At 46.7% G+C, this 8,969-nt stretch overlaps 7 non-coding genes across 7 annotated transcripts; 4 read left to right on the forward strand and 3 right to left on the reverse strand.

The window, feature by feature from the left end:
• Positions 1–35: 35 nt before the first annotated feature.
• On the reverse strand, positions 36–154 carry LOC122764380. Its single transcript, XR_006359651.1, has one exon. It is a non-coding gene; the product is annotated as a 5S ribosomal RNA (ribosomal RNA).
• Positions 155–556: 402 nt separating this feature from the next.
• Positions 557–713, forward strand: LOC122764382. Its single transcript, XR_006359653.1, has one exon. It is a non-coding gene; the product is annotated as a U1 spliceosomal RNA (small nuclear RNA).
• A 444-nt stretch (positions 714–1,157) lies between these two features.
• LOC122764379 lies at positions 1,158–1,276 on the reverse strand. Its single transcript, XR_006359650.1, has one exon. It is a non-coding gene; the product is annotated as a 5S ribosomal RNA (ribosomal RNA).
• A 403-nt stretch (positions 1,277–1,679) lies between these two features.
• On the forward strand, positions 1,680–1,843 carry LOC122764381. The gene has a single exon (XR_006359652.1). It is a non-coding gene; the product is annotated as a U1 spliceosomal RNA (small nuclear RNA).
• Positions 1,844–2,490: 647 nt separating this feature from the next.
• LOC122764378 lies at positions 2,491–2,603 on the forward strand. Its single transcript, XR_006359649.1, has one exon. It is a non-coding gene; the product is annotated as a U5 spliceosomal RNA (small nuclear RNA).
• Positions 2,604–2,785: 182 nt separating this feature from the next.
• On the forward strand, positions 2,786–2,978 carry LOC122764377. The gene has a single exon (XR_006359648.1). It is a non-coding gene; the product is annotated as a U2 spliceosomal RNA (small nuclear RNA).
• A 121-nt stretch (positions 2,979–3,099) lies between these two features.
• Positions 3,100–3,218, reverse strand: LOC122764376. The gene has a single exon (XR_006359647.1). It is a non-coding gene; the product is annotated as a 5S ribosomal RNA (ribosomal RNA).
• Positions 3,219–8,969: the final 5,751 nt, after the last annotated feature.

Below are 8,969 nucleotides of genomic sequence, written 5' to 3' on the forward strand. Positions count from 1 at the left end.
TGTTTCTTGTAAGGAAGCAGCAGCAGCAGCGTAAAAGCTTGCAGCACCTGGTATTCCCAGGCGGTCTCCCATCCAAGTACTAACCAGGCCCGACCCTGGTTGGCTTCCGAGATCAGACGAGATCGGGCGTGCTCAGGGTGGTATGGCCGTAAGCCGGGGGGTTGGGGACACAGACTGCTTTTATGGACTGGGCAAGGCCCCCTGCGCGTGGCGGGGCTCAAAAGTCAGCCTTTGGGACACACTGCACTTCAGCCTTTATCTCCACCACATGCTACACTCTAGTCCAGTATCGGGAAGCGACACCGAGATGGGCAAGCGGCTGTTGGTGCCGTCATGTCCAGTTGATGCTGAATCTATAGGAAACAACAGCCAGGTATGCCAGTAAAAAAGGTCGAGTGTTTCCTCTCCAATGTGTGCTGGAGGTTGAAGTTGAACATAGCACAGCATTAACGAGCAACTGAGTCAAGGCATTGGCCTCTGGGATTATTCATTTCCAGCACCATCAGCCAAGAGCTGTGTCTGGCAAGAGCCACCCGGTGTTTGGCGAGTACACCTCATACTTACCTGGCAGGGGAGATACCATGATCAAGAAGGCGGTTCACCCAGGGCGAGGCTCCGCCATTGCACTCCGGCTGTGTTGACCCCTGCAAATTCCCCAAGCGTGGTGACGCGGGCGCGCAGGTAAGGATTATGGCGTCCGGCGCTTTCCCCGTGATGTCGTTATGGCGAAAGGTCAGCGCCAGTTCAGCGGTGTGCCTTTATCTCAAACTTCTCCGTCGCCTGCCCGAACGGCTATCCCACAGAATCTTTCCAAGTTGCTGGGAGCGTGATGGTTGTGGGTGTTGTCTTTCAGCTCAAAGCAAATGTCACGCTCCCTTTCCCAACTCTTTGTAGAAGAACTCGATTGTTGGAGATGGATCCATGGCCATCATGCCAAGGGTTAATACTTTGGCGCTTGCTCTGTTCACTCCGTGCAGTGACCTGATGTTGAAGTGATGCCAGGAGCAACTCACCATTTCAGAAGCCCGGATGAGGTGGGAAATGGCCCGGCAGTTTGTACTGCTCAGTGTGACACGGAGCTGCTTTGCTCATGCACTCACGTCTACCACTAAATGTTGGAGGTGTGCCAGTGAGCGAGGAACGTGCAGCGGTGTAAAAGCTTACAGCACCTGGTATTCCCAGGCGGTCTCCCATCCAAGTACTAACCAGGCCCGACCCTGCTTGGCTTCCGAGATCAGACGAGATCGGGCGTGCTCAGGGTGGTATGGCCGTAAGCCGGGGGGTTGGGGACACAGACTGCTTTTATGGACTGGGCAAGGCCCCCTGCGCGTGGCGGGGCTCAAAAGTCAGCCTTTCGGACACACTGCACTTCAGCCTTTATCTCCACCACATGCTACACTCTAGTCCAGTATCGGGAAGCGACACCGAGATGGGCAAGCGGCTGTTGGTGCCGTCATGTCCAGTTGTTGCTGAATCTATAGGAAACGACAGCCAGGTATGCCAGTAAAAAAGGTCGAGTGTTTCCTCTCCAATGTGTGCTGGAGGTTGAAGTTGAACATAGCACAGCATTAACGAGCAACTGAGTCAAGGCATTGGCCTCTGGGATTATTCATTTCCAGCACCATCAGCCAAAGAGCTGTGTCTGGCAAGAGCCACCCGGTGTTTGGCGAGTACACCTCATACTTACCTGGCAGGGGAGATACCATGATCAAGAAGGCGGTTCACCCAGGGCGAGGCTCAGCCATTGCACTCCGGCTGTGTTGACCCCTGCAAATTCCCCAAACGTGGGAGTCTTGACTGCATAATTTTTGCTAGTGGGGTGCTGCGTCCGCGCTTTCCCCCGATGATGTCGTTGTAAGCAAAGGTCAGCCGCCCGAAGTTCAACGTTGTGTGCCCATCTCCAAACTTCTCACGTCCTTGCGGAGCAACATCCCCAGTCTTTCCAAGTTGCTGGGAACGTGATGGTTGTGGGTGTTGTCTTTCAGCTCAAAGCAAATGTCACGCTCCCTTTCCCAACTCTTTGTAGAAGAACTCGATTGTTGGAGATGGATCCATGGCCATCATGCCAAGGGTTAATACTTTGGCGCTTGCTCTGTTCACTCCGTGCAGTGACCTGATGTTGAAGTGATGCCAGGAGCAACTCACCATTTCAGAAGCCCGGATGAGGTGGGAAATGGCCCGGCAGTTTGTCCTGCTCAGTGTGACACGGAGCTGCTTTGCTCATGCACTCACGTCTACCACTAAATGTTGGAGGTGTGCCAGTGAGCGAGGAATGTGCCACAGCCTCAGCGACTGATAGAAAACTGCAGCGCACAACCGACAGTAGGAAAGCGCTTCCAAACATGCAGTCAAATCTGGGCGGTTTATTGGCCGACTAAGCAAAAACGTTGAAGGAAGGCCGTCCCAAGGTGGCCGGCCGGCCGGCCGACCGAGACTGTGGTGACTCCGGCGGATAGACTCCTCGGCTGCTCTCCAGGACAGGGGCTACGTTGACTCTGGTTTCTCTTCAAAATGCACAAGTCTTTCGCCTTTTACTAAAGACTTCCGTGGAGAGGGACGTTCAAGAGTTTAAGTTATTTTTGGTGGGCTTTGCTGTAAGGCTGCGCCCTTTGAGTGTGTCAAATGTCAAGCAGCTGTCTGTCAAGGCTCAGAGGTGCACTTAGGTCAACCTTGGGGCGGAGGTGATCAGCAGCAGCAGCCTTTGTTATGCGCCCTTAAAAACATGGCACCACAACAACTGACTTGTGTGCCAAGATCTTGGGTTGGCCCCAGACACCTGTGGGCCATCGCTTCTCGGCCTTTTGGCTAAGATCAAGTGTAGTATCTGTTCTTATCAGTTTAATATCTGATATGTCCTCTATATGGGGATTAAATATTAAATGCATTTTTGAGCAGTGGGAGGTGAAAACTGGGGCTTGCTCTCTTCACTCCTTGCATTGACCTGGTATTGCAGTGCCACCAGGAACGGTGCACCATTCTCTTTTTTCTGTGAAAAGCAAAGCGAAGCTGAAACCAGAAAGACATCAACCCGTGCCTGTGCGTCAATTTAATTGCGAGCCCATGTTTCTTGTAAGGAAGCAGCAGCAGCAGCAGCGTAAAAGCTTACAGCACCTGGTATTCCCAGGCGGTCTCCCATCCAAGTACTAACCCGGCCCGACCCTGCTTAGCTTCCGAGATCAGACGAGATCGGGCGTGCTCAGGGTGGTATGGCCGTAAGCCGAGGGGCTGGCGACAGAGAGTGCCTTTATGGACTAGGCAAGGCCCCTGCTCGTGGAGGGGCATGTTTCTTGTACGGAAGCAGCAGTGTAAAAGCGTGCAGCGGTGTAAAAGCTTACAGCACCTGGTATTCCCAGGCGTCTGAGATGACTTTTGACCATGCTTGTGAAGAAGAGCCATCTGTTTATTTGTACATCCTCATAGAGTGCGTAGTTCCTGGCAATGAAGATGGTGTGTCGGGCTATGGATAGTAGAATGTTAATCAGGGTTGTGTTTATACCTTCTTTCTTGTGTGAGTATCCAAAGAGCCAAGTCCATTCCCAGTCTGTAATGTCTTTGCTGCTGAGCTTGCAGTGGTCGGTGAGGAGGTTCTTGACCCGGGTGATGAAGACCTCGCAGATGGGACAGGTGAGAAAGATGTGTTCAAGTGTTTCGTCATTTTTATTACAGACAGTACAAACCCTCTCATGGATAGCACTGTTCATTTGGTGCAGGATGATACCCGAGAAAATTCGTCTATGTCTGATTTTGAAATCGGTGTTGTTGGCGAAGGGATGAGCATAGGGGCTATTTATGTTTTTCCACATGGTGGAAACATTAATCGACGGGAAGTGTTCTTTCCAATGAGTTTCAGATGTCGGTTTTTGTACTATGTTTGCCAGCAAGGTGTTGTACCAATACTTGGAGGTTAGTTGATTAATGCTTTTCGCATCAGGCTGAGCACTTTGACGAAAATCAAGGGTATCATTCTGCCTACTACCACTGGTCTTGTAAAAAGCCTGTTTTAGATGGTCAGCAATCCCAGTTTCAATTTTCTGACATGTGAATTCAGCAAACCGTTTGCAATAAATGTTTTTGGCTCTGAGCCGATTCAAGATTTCTTCCACTACTATTTCGCCTTGATTGTTTGTGAAGTCTCCCAATGTGTATAAACCTGCTTGCGGCATTGACCCGCCCGAGATGGGCCTGCCCAGATATGTGATGTCTGGGTTGTGGAAAACGGGGAGCTGCAGCAGCTGGTGTTTGTTTTGTACTATAGTTACCAGGTGGGGTCTGGCCAACTCCCATGCCTCAAAGATCTCTTGTGTGAACTGTGAGATGTGTGTAGCTTGTGATTTTAGTGGGATCTGACAGAGATTGTAAATGCCACTGTTTCCACATGTTTTAATGGTGTCAAGCAGTTGATGTTTCCAAAAAAGGTCAGTTTTATCGTCCAACAGCTTTTTGATGATTTTGATTCTGAATGAGTGTTTTTTTGTGTTTATGTCTATTAGCCTAAGCCCACCGTTTGTGTATGTATCAATTGTTGTTCTGTGTTTTATCATGTTGCGGCGGCTTCCCCACAGAAAAGTGGATATCATTTGATTTATTTCTGCATGAGTTTGTTTTGGGAGATCATAGACTTGTAGCACATGATTCACTTTGGAGAGTATCAGGGAGTTGAGCATGACCACCTTACCCTTCAGGGTCAGCTTCCGCATTTTCCACAACCCCAAGGTGTTGTTCATTTTATTTAGCACCTCTTTCCAGGTGTTATCTCTGGCGGCCTTTTGATCCTGGCCAATATGCACTCCTAAGACCCTTACACTGGCCTTTTCCTCTATGAACGCCTGTCTGCCTGGTGACCTTGCCCCATTGCCACAGTACATTATAGTTGATTTGTTTTCATTGATTTTGGCACCGGAGGCTGAGCAGTAGATATGTACAAGATTCAAAGCTAGTTGTAGACTTTTTCCATCTTTGACCATGATATTTGTGTCATCGGCATAGGCAATCATTTTGCAGGAAGTGCCATTATCTGCCAGTATGCCCTGAATGTTAATGTTCTGATTTATTAATAGAGCTAGGGGCTCGGCCACCAGGCTGTAGAGCAGAGAGGAGAGGGGACATCCCTGTCTAATTGATCTTTGGATTGCTATTTTTGGGGTTTGGAGACCATTCACTTTTATGCGACTGTGTGCATTGTTGTAAAGAGATTGAATTCTTTTAATGAAATTGTGACCAAAACCGAATTGTTTTAAAACAGCCCATAAAAAGTTGTGTTCAACTCGATCGAACGCCTTTTCAAAATCTACTCCTAGATAGATGCCACCAGTTTGTGACATCTGATAGATGGTTTCTTTTATGGATAAAATGGAATCTGAAATATCTCGTCCGGGAATGCTATATGCCTGTGACTGATGTACTATGTTTGGGATAATTTCTTTGAGTCTGTTTGCTAGAACCTTTGCGAAAATTTTGTAATCAGTATTCAGAAGGCTTATGGGTCTGTAGTTGTTAATGATCGTTCTGTCTCCTCGGTTTTTGTATGCCAAAGTAATTAAACCAAGTGTAAGGGTCTCAGGAGCTTCACCTTTCTTCTCAACTTCCTCAAAAATTCGAAATAAAATTGGTGTTAAACTTTCTTTGAAAAATAGATAAAATTCAGTTGTTAAACCATCTACGCCTGGACTCTTGTTTTTTTGTAAGCCCTTGATGGCTGCTTCAATCTCTGCCATGCTGATAAGCTGATCACACCATATTCTGTCCTCCGTTGAGATTTGGTTCTGAATGACCTTCACCACACTTGTAATTGTATTTTGATTTATATTTTGATTTGTATATAGCTGCTGGAAGAAATCTTGTATTCTGGATATTATTTCATCAGTTTGTATAATTATGTTGCCCTTGCTGTCTTTCAGTTCTTTTATGAATGCTTTATTTTGTTTTTGCTTTTCTAAGCCGAGGAAAAAAGCTGAACATTTTTCCCCCTCCACAAAATTTTGCACTCTGCTTCTAATTATTGCCCCCATGCATTCCTTCTTTTTGGAGAGCGCTAACTTGTCTCTAATAAATATAATTTGTCAGATCTCCGTTAGGTTCATTGGCTATCTTTTGGAGTTCGTGTTCTAATTTTACTCTTAGCTCTTTTTCATTTTTTTTCTCCAGCCAGCTCTTATGTTTACTATAATTTATACATACTCTTTTGATTCGTTCTTTCACTCTTTCCCACCAATTAAATATGTCTTCGACCCACTCCATTTCATTTGCCACATTGTGAAGAAGACGGTTAACTTTGTCAATGAACTGTTAATCTTTTAGTAAGCTATTGTTAAAACACCATACCCCACCATTTGTTTGTGCTACTGATGGAAATAATGACAATTTTATGAGGGAGTGATCACTCCATGTGTTGAGGACATATTCTATTGAGTTCACATTGTGTACAATGGAGCTTGCCACTAAGGCATAATCAATACGGGATTGTTTGAGAGTATTTTGTACCACCTGATGTCTGGAGAACTGAGTTTTATTTGGATGCATAATTCGCCATAAGTCAACCAGGTCGTATTCTTTTATGATTTCGAATAAGGATCGCCTGCTCACATCATCTTTAAAGAGATTGTTGCTAGATATGTCAAATTTGGTGAGGGGAACATTGAAGTCTCCAGTGATGATGGAGTTGTTGTTTACCCACTTATTTAGCTCTTTGAAAAACACTTTTCTTTCACCCTCAGTGTTAGGAGCATATATATTGATAATTCTAATATAAACGTTTTTTTTCCATGAATCAACTATCAATAATCTACCTCGTGAGCATTTATATATTTCTATTACCTTATCAAAGACATTGTTTTTAATCAGCGTTGCCACCCCACACATTGCTCGATCTGCATTTGCGAAATATACATTCCCTTCCCATAACCCTCCTATCATGCTCACAGGAGATGAGGACCATTTTGTTTCTTGTAGCAGCAAGATGTCACATTTGGTAGTATTGATGACTTTGTGTAGTTTTTCTCTGCTGCAGAGCCCACGGGCATTCAGTGAGAGAAGCAGGGCCATGAGAAGGGTGAGCTGTATTATTGTGGCATTAAACATCACACTCATTTTTTTCTATTTTGCTTTTTCTTATTTGTTTTACCGGACTTGTCTGTATTTTTCGTTTTCTTGCCAGGGACACTACCGAGAGGTCCATCTCCGAATCAGAGTCAGCACTTGGTGAGGGAGAAACTGTTGGCTCTTTTTCAGAGTGGGGAGGACTGAGTGGCGCAGATTCTGCGGTTGGGGTGCTTCTCGTGCCTCTGGCTTGGAGCTTTTCAGCTCCAGCCACTTTTTTTTCATTGTCTGGTTGAGCCTCGTCATTCTGCGCTTCCGGAAGGCTTTCTCCAGAGGTTTCCACATTAGTGGTTATTTTTTCCGCTCGGGGCGGCTGGGCAGGGGGCCCTTTCTCTACACCACACTCTGTGCGTACCTCCGCAGGCGCTATCTCTGCCTCCTCCTCTCCTGCACTGTCCTCAGTGCTTCCCTCTGTCTGCTCCCTCTCCAACTCTGACTCTGCTATGCTCTCCGGTTCACTTTCATTGCAAATGCAATTTTACATGTTGTTGTGGCACAGCTCACACCTTTTCACAGCTTTATGGCACTCTCTTGCATAGTGCCCCTGGACTCCACATTTATGGCAACAAAACTCAGGACACTCTCTAAGAATGTGTCAAGGCTGTAGGCACATTCGACACACTTTCACTTGCCGATCATGTAACACTCTGAAGTATTCGGGACCAGTGGCAGTATTAAATCTAGCAGAGTAAGGCAGGGATTGTACTGTCTGATTAAATTTGACTTTCACATCCCTTGTCCCATCTGCGATGTTTGTGCCAGGCCACATTCTTCTCTTGATTGGAGAGATTGCAGAGACTCCCCAGCCATGCAGCTTGTCAATTATTTCCTGGTCTGAGATGTACGCGGGCAGAGTGAGAAAAGAGACCACCAGTTCATCATTGTTTAGCTCTTTTTCCATAACTATGGTTGTGCCGATTTTGAATCCATCCAGCAATCTGCTTTTCCCAACAGTGTTTGTCATTGTTATTTCATATTTGTCCGTTCCAATACAGCGGCAGGCAATCAAACCTCCACACAGTCCACGCACACATTTCAATAATTCCATTATTGGGACTTTTTCTGTTCCCGTCAATTCTATTTGTAAAGTCAGCTCCTTCTCATACTTCCTTTGGGTTCCATCATTCTTTTCTCTGTCTCCATTCTCCGTGTTCTTTATCTCCTTTGCCATGATTCTTTGCTTGGTGAGGTCGTTGTTCTGAGGTCCATCCATGATGAGAAAAAAAAAGTTCAACAAAAGGCGCCCCCGCACAGTGTGGAAAACACTGTCGGGGGGGGGGGAAACCAGTCCTTAAAATGAACAAAACCAGTAAACTGAAGTAGCCCACGATGAGAAAAGGGAAAAGAAGTGCAGAAAGGAGGAGAAAAAGGGGAAGAATACAGGCTGAGGAAAGGAGCCGTGTGCTCGAAATGTTTGTAGCATACACTTCCTGATTCGCTAGTGGGCGTGCTCAGGGTGGTATGGCCGTAAGCCGGGGGGTTGGGGACACAGACTGCTTTTATGGACTGGGCAAGGCCCCCTGCGCGTGGCGGGGCTCAAAAGTCAGCCTTTAGGACACACTGCACTTCAGCCTTTATCTCCACCACATGCTACACTCTAGTCCAGTATCGGGAAGCGACACCGAGATGGGCAAGCGGCTGTTGGTGCCGTCATGTCCAGTTGTTGCTGAATCAATAGGAAACGACAGCCAGGTATGCCAGTAAAAAAGGTCGAGTGTTTCCTCTCCAATGTGTGCTGGAGGTTGAAGTGGAACATAGCACAGCATTAACGAGCAACTGAGTCAAGGCATTGGCCTCTGGGATTATTCATTTCCAGCACCATCAGCCAAAGAGCTGTGTCTGGCAAGAGCCACCCGGTGTTTGGCGAGTACACC

The sequence above is a fragment of the Solea senegalensis genome, unplaced genomic scaffold (assembly GCF_019176455.1).
Source record: "Solea senegalensis isolate Sse05_10M unplaced genomic scaffold, IFAPA_SoseM_1 scf7180000017380, whole genome shotgun sequence".
Taxonomy (NCBI): domain Eukaryota; kingdom Metazoa; phylum Chordata; class Actinopteri; order Pleuronectiformes; family Soleidae; genus Solea; species Solea senegalensis.